Raw genomic sequence first — 20,604 nt, 5'->3', positions numbered from 1 at the left:
CTTAGCTGCTTCTGCAACCCCTCCAAAACTGTTGCTAAAGCCTTCACATCCATCCCCTCTGCCATTCTGCCAAGGTGGAAACTTGGTTAATGGCACTTCAATCTGTCAGTACCACCACCTGAGACTCGGCTTCAACAGGAGCGAAAGAACTTTTCCTCAAATCCCAAACTCCACTGTAGGTCAATTTGTACAAATTCACTCGCCGTAAAGAGGGGGGAAGGGGATTGGGAAGACAAGAGAGACTGCCAGTGGTTTGTGCCTCTTCCACTCTGGTTCCTAACAGCTGACCTCGAGGGCACCTTTACATTTTAACATACTTTTAGAACCTTTCTTTTTTTACAGGAAAACTAACAAACTCATTTTAACTCACCCCCTTTACCTGTCATTTATAGTGGCTGCTGCTCACCAGCGCATTTCGCCCCAAGCGCTCCGCTCCGCTGTCCCCTCCGCAGCCATTTTAGCTGTTGTTGTCCTCCTTCGTGACCCGCCCCGCCTCCCAGCTGAGACGCCCTCGCCCCTCCCCCTCCACCATCCATATATGACAGGAGTTCCCGCGCGCAGCGTTCACGCGCAGCGACCGCGCCCAATCCGCGCCGAAGGTGCGCCAAAGGTAAGCCCGTCTACGCCCGTCCGCGCCTGGACCGCGCCCAGCGCCAGTCCCCCTGCCCCTCGCGCTGCCCAGCCCCCCGCACTACCTACGATGCCGCCACCCTCCTAGCCCTTAACCCCGGTCGCGCCCCCAACTGCGTCCAAGCCGCTCCTGGACGCACCCATGGACCGTTCTCCTGCTACTCCTGCAAATTTAGCGGCACCGACAACATCTCCGCTACGATCACACCACAGATTCCCGACCCCAACCACCTACAATGCATCCTTCTCAACACCCGCTCGGTCCACAGGCACGCCATTGACCTTTGGAACCTACTAGACGCCATCTCTCCTGACGTCGCCTTCCTAACGGAAACATGGATGAACGCTTCCTCCGCCCCTGACATCGCCATCGCTATCCCTGATGACTATAAGATCACACGCAAGGACCGCACCGACCATACAGGAGGAGGAATCGCTATCGTCCATAAGAAATCCATCCGCATCTCAACCAGCTCCGACGCCAACCTCGCTAACTCCGAACACCTTCACTTCCAGATCCACACCGACCCCAAGACAACTCTTAGAGGCACCCTCCTCTACAGGCCACCAGGACCCCGCGCAAAATTCAGTGAAGACATCACGGACTTCATCACCCCACACGCGCTCCCCTCCAAAGACTACATCCTTCTGGGAGACCTCAACTTCCACCTTGAAAAGATCAACGACCGCAACACCGCCACCCTCTTAGACAACCTCGCCAACCTCGGACTTAAACAACTGGTCACTTCCCCCACCCACATCGCAGGTCACACTCTCGACCCCATCTTCACCTCCAGCAACCATGTCTCCTTCAGCCACACTACGGATCTCCTCTGGACTGACCACAGCTGCGTTCACTTCACCTACAACAAGCCGAAACCCATCATCCACCTCCAACCAACTCTACAAAGAAACTGGAACAAAATCACCACGGATCAGATCTCCACATCGCTCCTTCGAACCTCCCCAGCCCTCTCTTCTAACGCCAACGAAGCCGCCTCCAACCTCACCCTTTGGTTATCCAACACCGCCGACACCCTAGCACCACTGAAAAAACGTCAACACAAACTTGGCAACAAGAAGGCCTCATGGTTCAACGATGATCTCAAGAAGTCCAAGAAACTATGCCGCTCCTTTGAAAAGGCCTGGAAAAAAGACCCATCCACCAGCAACAAGGACGCCTTCAAAAGCGCCACCCGTACTCACCACCAACTGATCAGAAAAGCCAAGAAAACAGCATTCAAGGATCGACTTGACAACAACGCCCACAACAGCAAGGAACTTTTCAACATCGTCAAGGAATTTTCCAACCCCTCGGCCAACTCCAACGACATCACCCCCTCTCAAACCCTCTGTGACTCCCTAGCCTCTTTTTTCCACAACAAGATTGCTGACATCCACAACAGCTTTGACAACCAACCCGGAAGCCAACCCACCCTACCATCTGCTGACCATCTTCCCCCCGTAAACACCCTTAACGCTTGGAACCCAATCTCTACTGAGGACACCATCCGCCTGATGAATTCCATCCACTCTGGATCCCCCACAGACCCATGCCCTCACCACATCTTCAACAAAGCAGACTCCGTCATAGCTCCGCACCTCCGAGACGTCATCAACTGCTCCTTCAACTCCGCTACCTTCCCAGAAGACTGGAAACACGCTGAACTCACCGCCCTTCTGAAAAAACCAACAGCAGACCCCACCGAACTCAAAAACTACCGCCCCATCTCGCTTCTTCCATTCCCGGCCAAAGTCATCGAGAAAGCTGTCAACAACCAGCTCGCCGCCTTCCTCGAAGCCAACAAATCCCTCGACCCCTCTCAATCTGGCTTCCGAGCAAAACACAGCACTGAGACCGCCCTCATCGCAGCAACAGACGACATTCGAACTCTACTGGACAATGGAGACACAGTCGCCCTCATCCTCCTCGACCTCTCTGCAGCCTTCGACACAGTCTGCCACAGCACCCTTTTACAACGCCTCAGAAACATCGGAATCCAAGGAAAAGCACTGGAATGGATCACCTCGTTCCTCACCGGAAGAACCCAGAGGGTCCGCCTCCCACCATTCAAGTCCGAGGCCTCTGAAATCATCTGCGGCGTACCTCAAGGATCCTCACTCAGTCCCACCCTCTTCAACGTATATATGAGCCCCCTCGCGGCCATCGCACGCCATCACAACCTCAACATCATCTCTTACGCGGATGACACTCAACTGATCCTTTCTCTCACCAAGGACCCCAGCACCGCCAAAACTAACCTACACGAAGGAATGAAAGAAGTCGCCGAATGGATGAAACAAAGCCGTCTGAAACTGAACTCAGACAAAACAGAAGTCCTCATCTTAGGTACATCCCCATCTGCATGGGACGACTCCTGGTGGCCGGAAGCCCTCGGAAAAGCACCCATCCCGACAGACCACGCACGGAACCTTGGCGTCATCCTGGATTCTTCACTCTCAATGAACAGACAAGTCAGCGCCGTATCCTCTTCCTGCTTTAACATTCTTCGCATGCTCAGAAAAACATTTCGCTGGATCCCCTCCGAAACAAGGAAAACAGTCACCCACGCTCTAGTCACGAGCCGACTGGACTACGGAAACACCCTCTACGCAGGTACCACCGCTAAACTCCAGAAGAAACTACAACGTATCCAAAACGCCTCAGCCAGGCTCATATTAGACATCCCACGCAACGAACACATCTCTGGTCACCTTAAAGACCTCCACTGGCTACCCGTCAATAAGAGGATCACTTTCCGACTGCTTACCCACGCACACAAATCACTCTACGACATCGGACCGGATTGCCTCAACTCTCGACTGTCCTTCTACACCCCCTCCCGCCAACTTCGCTCTTCCAGCCAAGCCTTCGCCACTGTACCTCGCATCAACAAGACCACCATGGGAGGCAGATCCTTTTCATACCTGGCTGCCAAAACATGGAACTCACTCCCCGCTTACCTTCGCCTCACCCAGAATCACCTAGCGTTCAGAAAGCAGCTTAAAACGTGGACATTTGACAAATAATCCTCCTCCCCTCCTAAGCGCCTTGAAACCCTCTGGGTATGTAGTGCGCTATACAAATTTTATGACTTGACTTGACTTGACTTGAAGTTATTCGTTTAATGGTATGACTGGAATATAAAACTGCTCTTTCAGTCCTGAGAATTATTTTCTTCTGTATAGGATTAACAGGTTTTTTTTCTTTTTCAGGTTTACAACTCTGTTGAGAATTAGTGGTAAGTACAAATATATAACTATATATATTTTTATCTACTTAGTTTTCTTTATGATATTTATAAGTTTGAACACCTTTTTTCTATAAAGGAATAATAGTCTATTTTTTGACTCTGTTCAGAACCTTCTCATACATAACCGGAGACAAACAGTGGATAGAAATGATAGTATTTTGCAGAAAGCGAATTCATCTCTAGTAATAGAAAGTTTCCAATAGATGAAGCGCTAAAAACTGCTCACATAGTTTCTTCCTATAAATCTAGAGTCTTTACTTACTTGAAAACTCTTCTCTCTCTCTTCGACTAAGGTGGAAGAAGAGTAGGCTGTTTACTCACAAATTTGTCTTTCAGTAAGCTGCGCTCTCTAAACCTCAAAGGGTAAGTATTCCAAAATTTCTTGAAGACTGAGCTGTCGAGTATTTACTAGAAATTGTCAGGCAGAGAGTACTGAAGAAAGCATTACTCCCCTGAAGGATTTTTAGTCACGAAGCAAGACACTGCTTCTCCTCAAAATAGATCAGTTGAAGTGCTCTTAATGCGTGGAGCGTGATTACAGCGCCACTTCACGAGAAGGCAAAACACTAGACTGGCAACAGTTAAGACTTTTAACAGCAGCCCATATCTTGGAATTCCGGCGCTGCCCATCTTGAATCAGTTTAAACATCACCATCAAGAGTTTCTGCAAAATGTAACGATGGCGCTTGCCCCAAGGCGTTGTAGGCAAGTTCTTGCTTCTGAGCCTTGCAAGGAACCAACATTGTCAGAATTGTTCTAAAATTGGGCCAGTCCTGACAGAAGCATTGAAAGGACAGGGTATAGATATCTTAGATAATGTGGTTCTGAAGGTGAAATTCCACACTGTGGGCCTCATTATGATGGCAGTCGTACAAGTGTCCAACCACCATCGTATTGGGATGAAGACTGCTCAACATAGTAGGCGGCGCCACCTGCCTTATTACAATCCGACCGCCATGAAGGCGGTCGTAAACATGGCTTTTTCAATTGCAGCTTGTGCTGTGGCCCCGAAAAGGTGCATTGATGTTGGGGGGGGGGGGGGCATGTGACCTCCTGGCACCATAGAAGAGGGTGCCAGAGCCCTGCTAGGGGCCCCCAAAGCCTCATTCCACCTGCCTTTACATGGCAGCTGGACCACCATGTAAAGGTAGAGGGAAAAGGGACATTGCAACCCCCTACGGCAGTGTCTCCGCAGGCACCTCCCCTTTGTAGGGATTACGATAAGACCGACGCTCCTCCTCCTGCTGCAGTCCGACGGATGCATCGTAATGCGGCGGTCGGACCGCTATGCTGGATGTCTATGGGACTGCCACCGACGGCCTGCCAGCCTGTCCCACCGACATCGGAATGAGGCCATGTGTTTTGTCCCCAACTCGAGCAAATGTGATGCTGTAAGCTTTCTTTAGCTCTCAAATACCATACCACTTTTTAGGTGACAGTCTCTTGAGAAATTGCCAAAACTTACAATCAGCTTGGAGCCCACCCATTGCTTAGCATTGTTTAGTTCTGTTGTCACTCTCATTTTCGTGCTTCTTATTCAATGGCTTGCCTTCCTTTTCATGCATTTGCCCTTCCTTGCAGTTAAATGGGTATTGATTTAAATGGTGCAGCAGATGCAGTGGCATCGAGGTCAAAAATTGTCATAAGTATTGCTTTATTTTACTAATAAACAGTCAGTCATAAGTGCAGTTATCTAACAGGTACTAGGGCCATGATTGCAATAGTGCAGTGGCACTGGGACCAAAACCTGTAAGTACCCCACTAAACACCTACTATGGCTATATTTTACAACTGAAGTAGCAGTTATCTTGCAGGCAACAGGGTCATTATTTAAATGGTGCAGCAGATGGCGTGGCACCAGTCACAAGTACAGTTACCTTGCAAACAACAGGCATGATTTAAATGGTGCAGAAGGTCTGTGTCTGTGGATTGCTGGTCCCTTCATTCTCTCTTTCACACACTATCTTAAAAATCCTCTATCTGAAGTTCATTCACCACTTCGTACACAAACTACCTAATCCTCGCTATCTTCCTTTCATTGTATTCTGTGCAGCACTCACCCCTATCTATTCACCATACCACATAATTACACAACACAAATACACTAGACATCACATGATTCCACAACTAACAATTTCACAACTAACAATTCCAACCACATAATTCCATTCGAAAACACATACATCAACTACACTCAAAAACAAAACAAATGGGTAAAAGACATTATCATTTGCAACGCAACACACAATCACACAACTAACAGGACAAATAAAACCCATCTCTACATCGCACTTCAAAAAACACTATCATCTGTCCAACACATAACTGCCATTGTCATCTCTACCTCTTACTTCTACTAGCCCCATCATCTCACAATTACACTGGCCCTCACATCCCTCCCTTAAAGTGGAGATGTGTGGTGCAGCGGCCAGCGCAGCTGACTTCAGAGCACAAGGATTACGGTTCGATCCCCGGTTCCGACTGGCATATCAGCTCAGCACCATGTGACTCTGGGCAATAGCTCACTTAGTTTCCACTATGGCCCCTTGTGACTCGTAATGGTGAATAGTTTGCGCTCTACAAGTACCGGATTTATTTACACTTGCTATAACCTATTTAAACTGCCTACTAACACATGTGTTTCTGCTTATGTTTTTGAAATAGCAGATGGGAGTTCAGCAACAATTGTCATAGTACTAAGTTTCTGTTCCGTATTTTGTTTCCTAACACCTCTTTTTTGGAGTTGTACCATTGTTATATTTTTTATGATCATCATGTCTCTGTATTGTGTTTTTTTGGAGGCATGGGGAAAGCCGACGCCAAGACTCGAACCCGGTTTCCCAGTTCGAAAGTCAGCTGCTCTTGATGTTATGCCACAGCCTCTCTCCAAATCAATCTGCATTTTTTCGATCGCCATCTCTGTAAAGCTGACTGCAACCCTTCCCCAATCACGGTTTTATCTCCCACTCTGTCCCTGTTCCACCCACCTTTGTGTCTGTTTTTCCTCCCCCCATCTGCTCGTGCCCTTTTCTTGTTATTATTTCTGTTCGAGTTTTTATATAACGCCTATGCCGCTTTCCAGCTGCACCCTAGTGTTATACTTTCAATTTCATTAATAAAGTGAGGAATTAAAAATCCCATATGCTATGCCAGCTGTTAAGAGCCAAAAAGTAGTTTGCGCTGGGTAGACCCGACGCCAATACTCGAACCCAATTCCAAAGGCAGCAGCTCTGGATGTTACGACACTTCCTATCTTAAACTCAATCAGCATTTTTTCTTTCACCATCTCCACGTAGCTGCCTGCACACTCCCCTCCCACACCGATTCTTACCTCAATCCTGTGGTGACCAGACAGCTGGGCACTAGGGCCCACGGGTCAAGGATACTGGGGACAGGACACCAGACACCACATCCGGTCAGGAGCGCAGGAGGCGGAGCACGGGGAGCGGGGACAGGGAAAGGACGCACATGCACACGGCTGTAATAGAACAACGAATAAAGTTACCTGACGGAAGATCCTGAGTGGCGTATGATCATTTGGGGGACCCTCTACAATATCACAACTGGCGACGAAGGTTTGAAGAGGCCACCGTGTCGTTTGGACTGAATCGCCCGCATCGTGATTAAACCAGGAGCCCACCCTGGATCGCGTTCGTCGTGCCCAAAGTGAAGAAGATTTGGCACCGTGAGGAAGAGCAGCAACGCGGGAGCCCACCCCGACTGCTGCGAAAACAAGATCGCCTGTGCCCGGTAAGCGCTGTGTGAAAGAGCGCGAAATCGAAAGAAATTGGCGCGAGCTCGCGCGAGCGTCTCGGCGGCCATCTTGAAGTCAGGCAGATCCAACGAATCAGCGCGCAGGAAGGGTGGCCATTTTGAAGTCAGGCGAAAGCCCGATTGGTTGCGGAATCTCGCGAGAATTTTGGCGGCCATTTTGAGGTCAGGCGAAGGAGCCAATCAGAAGGCAGAAAGAGCCGGTGGCCATTTTGATGTCAGGCAAAAGCGAAAAAGTTTGTAAAAAGGCCGAAAAGAGCCCAAAAGTAAAGGAAAAAGTTAACAAAGAAAGCAAAGAATAAAATAAAGAGCAAGGAAGAACTCCAGACGACGAAAAAGAGCAGAAAAAAAGAGCCTTAAAAGAGCATAAAAGAAACAAGTGCCAGAAAGAGCACAGGGTGGAAAGAAAGAAAGGAAGTAACAAAGAAAAAGACATAAAATACAGATATGGCAGAGCCAAGACAGAGCGCCCAATATCGCCGACCACTCCCATTTAATTTATCAGAGCCACAAGTAGGGATAAGATGGGAGCGATGGATCGCAAGATTTGAAAGATACATGGAGGCTACTGACGTAGTAGAGGCCAAGCAACTAGGCCTGTTTCCGAACTTAGTGGGTGATGAAGTGGATGAACTACTAGTGACCTTACCAGCAAGTGAGACATCAACATAAGAAAAGCTCATCAAGTGCCTGACAGACAAATTTGACCCTCAAAGAAACATTGATTTCGAAAGATATACCTTCACCATAGCTTTCCAACATACAGATGAGTCACTGGATGACTTTGCGACGCGACTAAGGAAGCTAGTAACGCACTGCGAGTTCGATGAGTATGACAACGAGCAAGCAATTCACCTACGAATCATCGAAGGGTGTCGTGACACCGAGTTCCGCACACGAATCTTGAAGGAACCTACATCGCTAGAAAAAATCCTGTCGCTAGCAAGAGCAGAAGCAAGGGCAAAACTACAATTAAAGCAAATGGAAAGGCGAATTGAACAGGCGCACCGCATGACAGACAACAGCCATGCCGGCAACTGGAAGAAGGGACAAAATGAACATACAACAAAGAAACAACAAGAGTCACAGTGTTACAGATGCGGTTTGGAATTTCCACATAGAGGCGCATGCCCAGCGTTTGGTCAAACTTGCAGAAAATGCAACCGGAGCAACCACTTTGCCAGTGTGTGCCAAGGAATGCAGTTCAGAAATGAAAGAGGAAGACCAGGAAGACCGCGGATGGCGACAAGCAGGCAGGTCAGGAACATTGAAACAACAAACAGAAGCTTATAGTGTATTGTTGTACCATCTGACAACTTCCTGTTTGAGCGCCAGGATACCCGTAGGGTGACAGTTGCGCGTTACAAATAATAAATACAATACAATACAATAAAGACTGACAATGGCCCGCCATTTTCGGGAGAGGAATTCCGAAAGTTCATGGAATACCTTGGAATCAGACACCGGAAGATAACGCCCCTGTGGCCACAAGCAAATGGAATGGCGGAACGATTCATGGGGACCATCAAGAAGGCAGTCCAAAGAGCAAAATTAACACAAATATCAATAGGACAGGCACTGTGCCAGATACTGAGGGACTACAGGAACAGCCCTCACAGTTTCACAGGCCGATGCCCGGTCGAACTAGTTCTAGGACGCTCGAGCAAGACCAGGTTGCCACAAATGGAAGCAACGATGAACGCAGACCGAAGCGACATAGCTGTCAAAGATGGAGATCTCCCACCTGCCCTTGTGTCTGTTTCTTCAACCCCCAATCTGCTTGTCCCCTTTTCTTGTCATTATTTCTTTTGGAGTTTTTATGCAGCACCTATCCCGCTTTTCAACTGCACCCTAGCATTAGACTTTCGATTTTATTAATTTAGTGTGGCATTGAAAATTAAGTATGCTGTGCCAAATGTTAAGTGCCAAGGAGTTTGTCGTGCAATATAGCTGTTATACAACAACATGCATGTATATATCTTTCTAAGGTGTGCTGCACAGTGTAATGATCTTGCAGCTATCCTTTGACACTGATGTGTGTATTTTTTTATTTATGTGTTTTTTTTATTTATCTTTTTTAAAGTATGATTCCTCTGAATCAGTTTGAAATGAGGAAGATCTTTCCTACACTGGCAGTAGCACGCATTGTATTCTGTATGGGTTGTTTCTGCTTCGACGCAACTTCATGCATTACAACGTGGCCTTTCATATGCAGGTGAAAGATTAATGTAAGATTTAATGCAACAAATTACTCCCCCCACCCCACAATAAAATTGCATTAAAGATGTCTCACAATGGAGTAGCTACTGGAAGTGCGAAATTTGTAAACTAACGTTATCAGCACGGACTGATGCAGTAAGACATGATTTGAACAACCGGTCTGTGACTGTGTGTCTGTGGGCGGCGTCTGTGTGGAGGTCTGGCTGTGAAGTATACCAGGTGTCGTGTCCAGGACAAGGGCACTAGGACCCTGGGACAGCGCAGGGGCGAGGGGACACCGGACACCACATCCGGTCAAGGGGTGGGGAGGGAAAACATTCTGCTGCTGGACCTCGAGGCAGGACGTCATGATCAATGCATGCTGTAAGCCAACAAATAAAAGAATACCTGTAAGATCCACATCGCGTCCTGTGTGAATTCCTGGGTTGTAGGACACAACAACTGGCGACGAAGGTTCGACGGACTGGACGGCGTGCCCTCTCAGAAGATCATCGGAATTTCATACCAGGAGCCCACCCTGGATCGCAGTGTGCAGGAAGAACAAAAGGAACAAAAGGAAAGTGCCCCCAGACGAAGAGTAACGACGCGGGAGCCCACCCCGATCACAGAAAAAGAAGACTGCGAGCTCCGGTAAGCGCCGTGCAATGAGCGCGTAATAAAAAGAAATCGAAAGAAACTGGTGCGAGCTCTCGCGAGAGTCTCGGCGGCCATCTTAGGATCAGGCGCGAGAACCAATCACAGGGCAAGAAACGCGAGCGGCCGTTTTGTAAGTCAGGCAGCGCCCGGATTGGACAAGAAGTCTCACGAGAATCTCGGCGGCCATTTTGAGGTCAGGCAAATTGAACCAATAGGAGCGGAGAACATCGCGGTGGCCATTTTGAGGACAGGCGAAGTCGGAAATACAACAAAAGAAGCAATAGAAAGAAGAAATTGATCGAAAAAAGAGCAATAAAGGAAAAGAAAAGAGAAATAAAGGCAAAAGGTGCAAAACTGAATAAGATTAAGGACCAAATAAACGGCAACAAAGAAACATAAAGAGAAAAGGAAATAAACAGACATGAAAGTACAAATGAAGGAAAAAGAAACCTAAGGAGCACACAAACAAAGAGAAAGGACACAAAGAAAATAAAAGAAAAAATAAGGAGGTACAACGGACACAAAAGAACCGGAAGGGGATACTAAAGGATATTCAAGAAGGACAAAAGAAAGTCAAGGGAACAAGCACGGATAACAAAGAGAAAATAAAGAGGCCAAAATAAACAGGAAGCAAAGAAGAGAAGACAAAAGAAAAAAGATAATAGAAGAAATAACAAAAGAGGGTCGAGAAGAACGCAGGAAGCGACATGGAAGCAACTGATGTGACAGAGGCAAAGAAACTGGGTTGATTACTAAATTTGACAGGCGATGACATTGAGGACCTTCTAGTGACGATACCAACAGAGGAAACAACTACTCATAAGAAACTAAAGAAATGCTTAACAACGAATTTTGACCAGCAAATAAATATTGATTTCGAACGATACACTTTCGCAACTGCGTCTCAACAAATAGACGAAACACCAGATGACTTTGCGACCAGACTGAGGAAACTTGTAACACATTGTGAATTTGACAAATTTGACAACAAAAAGCAATAAGATTGTGAATCATAGAAGGCTGCCGTGAAACGGGGTTCCATGCATAAATACTAAAAGAGCCGACGTCACTAGAAAACATCCTGGCCCTAGCAAGAGCGGAGGCTAGAGCGACAGCACACGCAAAAGAAATGGAGCGAGGCAAGTTCACAGAAGAAATAGCATATAAGGACAAAAAGATCAAAGAGGACATTCACGTGCTGCAGGGTGACGTCCCAGCGCCGTGCCTGTTGAGCAACATCACAACGCAAATGATGGGTCTCATGGCAACTAAAAGACTGGAAGAAGATGATGCTGCCACGAGCACCCCACTGAGGGCGCTAACAAACAAAGGAAAACGTTTCACATGGACCGAAGAGCACCACAAAGAATTGAAAGAGATCAGATTTGCTATGACGGCCAAGGACGACCCAGCACATGCTGACCGGAGGCTGCACAGAGAGCCAAATTCAGATGGCAACAAAATGGAACTGATAGCAAAAGGGACACAACACCAACAAGGAAAAGATCACCGAAGACAGGTGGTGGCACAAGAAAGCAGAAATGGAACGGCGATGAGGGAATCAAGAAGAATGAGACTATCACACAAGAAGGGTAGAAAGAGTGGAACAAGAAGACACGGCTGCAAGAGATCAAACAGCCAACGCAACAACAAAGGCCCATGAAAAGAAAGGAAGACAGGCGACAAAACGAAAAAGAAAGAAAGGAGGCATCGCGATGGTCAAAGAAGGACAAGCGAGGAAATGTGGCAACGAGATCCCCGGAGGCAAGTTGAAGATGACAAAAGCAAAAGAACGGATGGCAAAGGCAGCAGTTTGGCCAGTGTCACGTCACAGGGCACCGTTCGCATGTCAGCAAGGCAGAAGCAAGGCAGAAGCAAGAGAAGCGGAAAGGTCAAAGCAAGAACTGTAGAAAGACACACAAAAGGAAGAAGCTCAAGCGGATATCAGAAAACAGCGATCAAGAAGGAAACACATGGAACCAAAGAGACTAAAGAAGGAAACACATGGAACCAAAGAGACTAATGGAAGAGTTATAAATGAAGGGGTCTATGGGCCATCGCACATCATCAACTCTCTCTCTCTCTCACTCTCTCTCTCTCTCTCTCTCTCTCTTTCTTTCTTAAAAAAAAAAAATGTTTGTTTTGCAACAAGGGGGGAGATGTCGTGTCCAGGACAAGGGCACTAGGACCCTGGGACAGCGCAGGGGCGAGGGGACACCGGACACCACATCCGGTCAAGGGGTGGGGAGGGAAAACATTCTGCTGCTGGACCTCGAGGCAGGAGGTCATGATCCATGCATGCTGTAAGCCAACAAATAAAAGAATACCTGTAAGATCCACATCATGTCCTGTGTGAATTCCTGGGTTGTAGGACACGACACCAGGGTAAAAGGGACAAGCTTTATTTATATGCTATGAGCATTTGTATAGCTCTTACTATGCTTGGCGAGGCGCTAAAGCACTTTGCGGATGGGCACTAAGTTACTCTATGTTGTCTGTTCTTCTCCCTCATTTCCCCGCACAAACGGTGGCTTTGTTTTGTTGTTGCCAAGGGTAATGCTAAGTTGTGCTGTTTTTCTGTCTTGGAACACAGAATGTTATCCCCTACCAGTTTCAGAATTAATATATTTCTTTTTTGGAGTGATGTAAGAATTCTTAGAAAACATGCTTTTATTTGTATTTCTATACATCAACGCGTTTTTAAAGCTTCTGGAACATTGAAAATCGTATCTGGAAAAAGTGTTAGATTTTTGTTCACAGTACCATGCTGTTTACAGGAAGTGCTTACTTCCCAGCAACTTTTGAAACCCGTTGATGCTGTTAACCCCAACCATCATCTGAAACTCCATTACCTTTAAAAAAAATACAGTTTATTGGCTACTGCTTTGCAAGTTGTTGCAGGCAACAACCAATTGTATGCGCAGAAGTGGCAAACAGATATTTTAAAGTTGCCTGGTAAAATTCCGAACGTAAAAAAATCATGCCATTTATGATTTCCATGCTGGCACTAATGTAGCAACCAAGAAATCGTTTTTCAAATGAAATTCACCTGGACTAACCCACAAAATGGGTGTGATCTCAAACTGTGAAACCAGAACTTCAGATTCTGATTCATTTGAAATATCCCTGTGCAGCATTCTATTTATTAGCTCTTTTACACAGAGAACTCTTTAAGTTTGCTTGCTCTGATAAAAAGTTCACTTTCAAAAAATAAAAATAAAACTAGAAGTGCTGTTTATTTATTTTAATGTTTTATATAGAGCGAACTTGACCCCTTTAGGTATCAGTGCGATGCCCACTTAATTTCTATAGTACATTTCACTCCACAGCATTTAACAACTTATAACCCATTGATACCTCTGAATTCGAAGTCCAACAACCGGGGCAATAATGGCATGGTGTCCAACAGGGTTGTATTGGGATTAAAAATTGGCCCGGGCACGCATAAAAAAATCGGCACACATTGGCATATTGTCTTCCCTCAAATCACTGCTTTCAGCGTAATTTAACATACAAAAAAGGGGGGGGGGGTAAAAAAAATGCACGTATCAGTTTACACTAGTAAAACACACCTGAAAACAAGTGAGGCCACTTCTGCTCAGGCCCCCTGCCCCACTCAGTATGCCTACATTAATGGGAGGCCCAGCAAAAGAAAAGGGGTGACACCTCTACCTATTGCTGCTATACGGGAGGTAATGAGCGCCTATCTCCCTCCAGAAAGGCCACTCAGACACCCACTGGGCCGCTGGCGGTATAGTCGAACAACAGAGACACCACCCAAATAGGCCCCCAGGGTGCTCAAAAGCAGCCCTGAGCTGGAACTCGGACCCCGGCCCCTCGGGCATTGCCTGAATGCCCCCGTTACCAATCCGATGCTGGTGTCCAATTATGAAATGTTCCTGATTTTGGCTGTCAAATGTTGGTAAATGTCTATATGTTTGCGATTTCTTTATCTGTTGAATAAGTTGAGCTACAAATGAATGTTTACAACTGCTTTGTTAGATACAAACCTATGAACATAAAGTCATTTAGACGTGAACTTGGCTGAAGTCTATTTTAAAATTAGGGCTCCCTTGATTCTTTTTTTTACTGATTCATACAGATAAATACAGACAGAAAAACATTTATTTTCCTGTCTGTATTCATTTTTAACTGCATTGTGCAACTTTAATCAAGCGTGCACCCTCAGGGTTGGATTTATCCAACAGTGGATTGAGGTGAGTATTGAGGTCCACGTCCAATAGGATTGCAGCTTCCGGCCAGGTGCGCAACACATTGAGCATTTGAAAAAAAGGCAAGGCATCATCCACCACTGGACCATACATATTGACAATTGTTACTAGAACCATCCCCAGCTTGCCCTGTACCATAACCCAACGACCCTCTTTGTCTACGTAGGTCCGCACAGCCGTGAACGCCACTCCTCTATTAACAAGGATGAGTACCCCCCTAGCATAAGTTGAGTACGACGAGGCCACCCTGTAGGCCGCCCATCTACGTGCCACTATAGCTTCAGAATGCTTACTCAGATGGGTCTCTTGAAGAAGGGCAATCTTTACGCTATATCTGTCGAGGTGTGCTAACACTTGCCTGGTCTTTTTAGGCATATTTAACCCCCGGACATTCCAAGTTATGCAGTTACATTTGTCTCCAGTCATCTATGACGGTAATCAGAACAGCAAAGAAAACACACCATTTCAAAGCACTCATATGTATATCCACAGCAGTCATGGTATCCAATACAATCCTGATCTAAGTACTTCCAGCTTAGAACAATAGAACAACCCCTCCCTCCCCCTACCCACTTCAGCACCTCCAATTTGCCAAAGGTACTACCCTCATATAACTCCCAACCCAACAAAAACAATTGAAAACAGTACATCAGGTGGGGAATACCCATGGGGGCACGTAGCGGTGAATCCACTCCCAGATCTAAGAGGGAGGAGGACGCCCATGTGTCAACGTGTCCCACTACCCAAACGCCAAACCAATAGTGGCATAATAAGCCGGCACAGTAGAGGACATCTGAAGGAGAACCTGTTACCACTGGATCAGACGTGACAAAATACAGTACAGTAAAGCAAATTGCCGGCGTGCCAAACCGGGAGCGCGGCACTGCTTAGCCAGGTCCCAAACATATAACTTACTTTCTTAGTCATATATGAAATAACAGGAGCCATGCTCAACAAAAGCCTTCCACTGGTCATAACATCTTGGAGTACCCTGGGTGTACTCGATACATTTATGTTGAATGAGTTCTACCCGCCCATAACGCATCTGCAATGTAACTCTTACCACATTTGAGCACAAGCGTAGCGAGTCAGGGGCTCCTTGCTGCTCAGTCACCCACATCCGAAGTGTGAGCTGGGGGGATGCTCCGCTGGCGTAAAGTCTTGGCATGTTCCATCGCCTGTTTAGGATTAGTGAATATCTTGGAAGTGGCTGCCTCACCTATGCGCAGCCGCACTGGGTAAAGCATGCTGTACAGAATTTGTTCCTTCATGAGTAACTTTTTCACACCTTGGAACTCTTTTTGTGCTGTTTGTACTATAGCCGTAAAGTCAGGATAGAACGAGAGCATATTTCCTTTGTAGTTGATTGTGCCTTGTTGACGAGTGATCCTCAGAACAGCGTCACGATCTCTGAAATTTAGTAGCCTGGCAATGATCGGCTATGCAGGGGCCCCCGGGGGCGGCTGCGCCGCCAGGGATCTGTGCGCTCACTGCACCGCAAACATGGGCGACAGGTTGTTCATTCCGCAAATATCCCACAGTAAAGTCTCCACATAGTCTTCAAGGCAACCCATGTTGGTTGATTCCGGAAGGCCCAAAATTCTCACGTTATTGCGCCTCGAGCGCGTTTCAATGTCCTCGTTTTTTGCCTGGATGACTGCAAGGAGCTTCGTGATGTCGGCTGTCTTCATGGTCACTTGCTGCAGACCATCTTCAGCATCGGAAATGCGCTGTTCTGCCTCTCCGATTCTCGCTGCCTGCTTGTCCAACTTGGAGGAAAAATGGTCCATCCTACCGTTGAGAGCCTCTATTTCCCGATCAATGGCCTGTAGGCTAGCCAGGATGCCTCAACAAACTACTATTGTCCTGTTGTTCAAGGCAGTTACAATACCATACAAAGATCTGCAGGCATCGCTGGTTGTACATAAATTGCAACATACCTCTCTTCTTACAATTAATCTAGAGTAGGGGATGTCTCAGTCTACTGCCACTGTCAAAAATAGCCCAACTCTGATAGCCAGACTTAAACAAGTGCAAACCCACATTCACCTAGTGTAACGATAGAAAAAAGGTGAGAAAGCGAGATGACACCTCACGGGTGCACCACCAATGGGACCCCTGGCTGTTACTCACCAGGATGGCCCTGTTATCATCATTGGTGCCATCAAGCTGCGGAGGGAACGTCACTTGGACAGGATGCCGATGACAGAGGGCCTATTGATGATCGTGGCTGGTAATGACTTTGTTTTTCGGGCTATCTGTGGACTATCCTCTTCGGTACTCCTCTCGTATCCTGGATCTACAATGACTGCGGTGCTGCTGCCGGATGGTGTTTGCGTGCAAGATCGGAAGGGCCAAGGATGAGACTGATTCGTGGGTTTGACTTTGGGGCCTTGGCGGACATGGGACTTGGATCTGGGTATTAGAGTGAGGTCGGGCGGGGTTTAGTGATTCCCCTGTATTTTCACTGTTATATCTCCTGGTATTATCTGTGCTATCGCAGGGGTGGTTGGTGTCCGGCTGGGGAGAAGGAGACTGGGTGCTTATACGCTTCCTCCTCCTCCACTTCTTTCTTCTTTTAGGGTTTTAGTTATTCGGGGCGACAGGCACGCTGCTAGGGGGGTTAGGCTGTAGCCAACTGCAGGGGTACAGGGTGGTGGGCTAGAGGGGAGGGGTTTGGTTTGCCTTTAATTTGTTTCTATGGCCTTTTTCTTCCCTTCGTTTTCTTTCCTTTTATTAGTATAATTGGCGAAATGTTATGATTGGTATCGTATTTCCGTATCGGGAGCTCTTGCTTCTTTCATTATCCTGATCTTTTGGTGGGCGGGCTCTGAGGACTGGCGCTTGATGTAGACTGTGTATTGTATGGTTTTATATCCTGAATAGAATGCTTTAACGCCAGCGTCTCAATTATAGCTGTTCCTAATCTGCATATCCTGTTTCTCTGCCTAGCCACCGTATCAGTATTTTCGATTTTGTGACACCCGATACGTTTATTTAGTTAATTAAAAAAAAAAAAAACCTCTATCCCATTCTGTGACTTAATTCTGCGTTCAATACGAACTTTATCCTGAATCGCTGCTGGACCTCAGGGATGTTGGCTGAAGAGCTGTGGCATACTACAATATATTTGCTCCTATTTTGATTAGCGTCCGGCCCCTGTGGTTGTAGGCCCATGCCTGTAATGTTATTGAATTGAACAATAAAGGTTTTCCAAAAAACAAACAAAAAAACCATTGTTATCCAGATCTGTAGTGCTATTTTTTAAATAAATAAATTATGTTTTATTTGATTATTGTATTTAACATCGCTTTTCTGCTTAAACAGTCTAGTTAGTAGTCGCCATGTATGACTAAGCAACACGTTTGCATTCTTGCACCTGTGTATGTAGAGTACTCTGAAGTTCTATGTCTGTGAAGGGAGATTATTCTAAGTATATGCTATTTTAATAGCACAAACCCAGACAAGTGGAGTGCTATACAGGGTCAAAGGCACGAGTACAGTCATCGAGTGATGGGAGAGGTACCTGGGTTCTGTGAGGAGATATGTATTGTTACTGCATTATGCTGTTGTGCTTCTTTCCTCAGGTGGAGCAGTGTTGAGGCAGTCCTGATGGACACAGGTATGTTTTTCCAGATTCTTCATGCATAGATGGAGAAAGTTAATTGCCTGTTTTATCACTTTTGAGAGTTTTTGGTTGCCAGTCTGGTCCACACCCTTTTAGCTTAACTACGTGTGTTTGAACACATGAGTCTAAAGACCATGTTATGTTGTTCTTGTTAATCTGCGCTGTAGCTTGCTCCTTGCAGGCTCCCGTTCCCTCCACGCACGTCCCCTGCCCTCACTCTACCCTGTCATGACATCAGCTGGCATTCTAGAATGCCAGCTGATCATCTGCGTTTGACAGTTGATCTGACAGTTGGTATATGAGTTGTGATACTATGATGTGTGTTGTATCCAGATATTAATAAATAGAGTTGTGTAAATACATATTGTCTGGCGTCCTCTACTTAACAATGGCCACCAGGTGAAGAAGGCAACACACCGGAGCAACCACGCGTAAAACAAAGGAAAGAAAGTGAAGATACGTAGTATCAATGAAGGAGTGGAAGAATTACACAGAGAAATTTTGAATAAGGGCATCCCGTACTGACAAGAAGTAAGGCTTCCATATACAAAAAAGTATAAAAGAGGAGTGACGAAGCGTATACCTTGAGGAGAACGCAGAAACTGAATGAAGCATTGTGATGTGTGAAACTGAAGTGGAAATGAAGTAAGGAAAAGTCAGTTTAAATAGGTGGAATTTGTGAAATGGGTCATTGACGTTTGAAGTGAATCTTAAAGATAGTACAGAAAGGTGCGCGACGCTGTGCTGAGGGACTTCGACGCTGAGGTGAATCGTGAGGAGAGCACGGTAAAGTGTGTGAGGCTGTGCTAAACCAGAGGAAAAAAATTAAATTTGATTGCATTGTTTAGGGGCTGGGGGATTAAAAGTGTACAATAAGATTAACAAGAAAGTAAGGGAAGATGAACAAGGCAATGTGTTTACAAATGCTTTGGAGGATTTAGACAATTACTATAAACCTACTGTCTGTGTTCCAGTGAACGGGTATAAATGTTACCACTGCAAGCAAAGGAAAGATGAAAGTGTAGAGGACGATGTGGCTATACTCAAAAATGTGACACTCGAATGTAAATTCGGGGAACTGCATGATCACTTAATCAGAGACCAGATTGTTATGTGTGCAGGAAAACTCAAATATTCAAGATGTGTTATGGGCAAAAGGAGAAAAGCCACTTAATGATGTAATTGATATAGTAAAACGAGCAGAATTAACAGGTAGTTGTGCCAATGCAGTAATAAATGACAGCAAAACAAAAGAGGAAGAACCTAATGTGGTGGCTAAAATAAGAGGCAACAAGATAAGGCAGAAGGATAAATACAGGAGTAAAAGCAAAGAAAGTGCTGGAAGTGAGCAGAAAAGTGGAGAAAAAGATTGGGCATAGCGTAAATGCTACCATTGCGAAAGCTATAGGCATTTGGAAAATGACTGGAAATGTCCTGCATGGAATGTCAAATGTAGCAAATGTGGAATAACAGGACATTTTCAAAAAGTGTGTCACAGAAAGGTGAGCAGAAGGGTTAGGTTAGTTGAGGGAAACGCAGAGTATGAGGAAGATTACTCAGATGAGTCCGATTACAATCTGTGTACTCAACGTGAACGAAGAAGGTGAGGAGCAAGAAAAGGAGAAAGATAAGAAAAAGAAACCTGTATGCAAACTTGCCATTGGGGGAGTCAATATTGAAATTGTGGCAGATTCAGGATCGCCCTGTACTATTGTCAATAGAAAGATATGGAGAGGGAAGTTTCAGAGTGCGCTTGGACAAAGAATGGAATCTCCTGACATCACGTTGAAGACATTTACAGGAGAACCTATAGAGCTAGTGGGCTATAGAGAGTTGAAATTCGAATTTAAGAACAGAGAAACTACCAGTAAATTATACGTCGCAGCTAAGGGACCATCTGTATTAGGGTGGAAGGACCAATGATGGTTAGGAATTAGGCTAAATCCTTACAGTGCTGAGCTTGTACTATTAACACAGCAGGATAAGAGACTTACTACAGATATTGTAAACAGGTTTCCAAAGTTTTCAATGGCACCATCGGAAAATTGAAAGGGTTTCAACACAAAATAAAACTTAAATAAGATGCTGTGCCATGTATACACAAAGTGCAACACATACCATTCATTCTAAGGGAGGAAGTCAAGACGCAGTTAAGGATGCTAGTTGAGGCAGACATCATTGAGCCGGCGGAATCATCAGAATGGGTAGCACCATTGGTGGTTACCCGCAAGCC

This window comes from Lissotriton vulgaris, chromosome 2_1 (genome assembly GCF_964263255.1).
Source record: "Lissotriton vulgaris chromosome 2_1, aLisVul1.2, whole genome shotgun sequence".
Taxonomy (NCBI): domain Eukaryota; kingdom Metazoa; phylum Chordata; class Amphibia; order Caudata; family Salamandridae; genus Lissotriton; species Lissotriton vulgaris.
Note: the sequence above shows the minus strand (reverse complement) of the source record.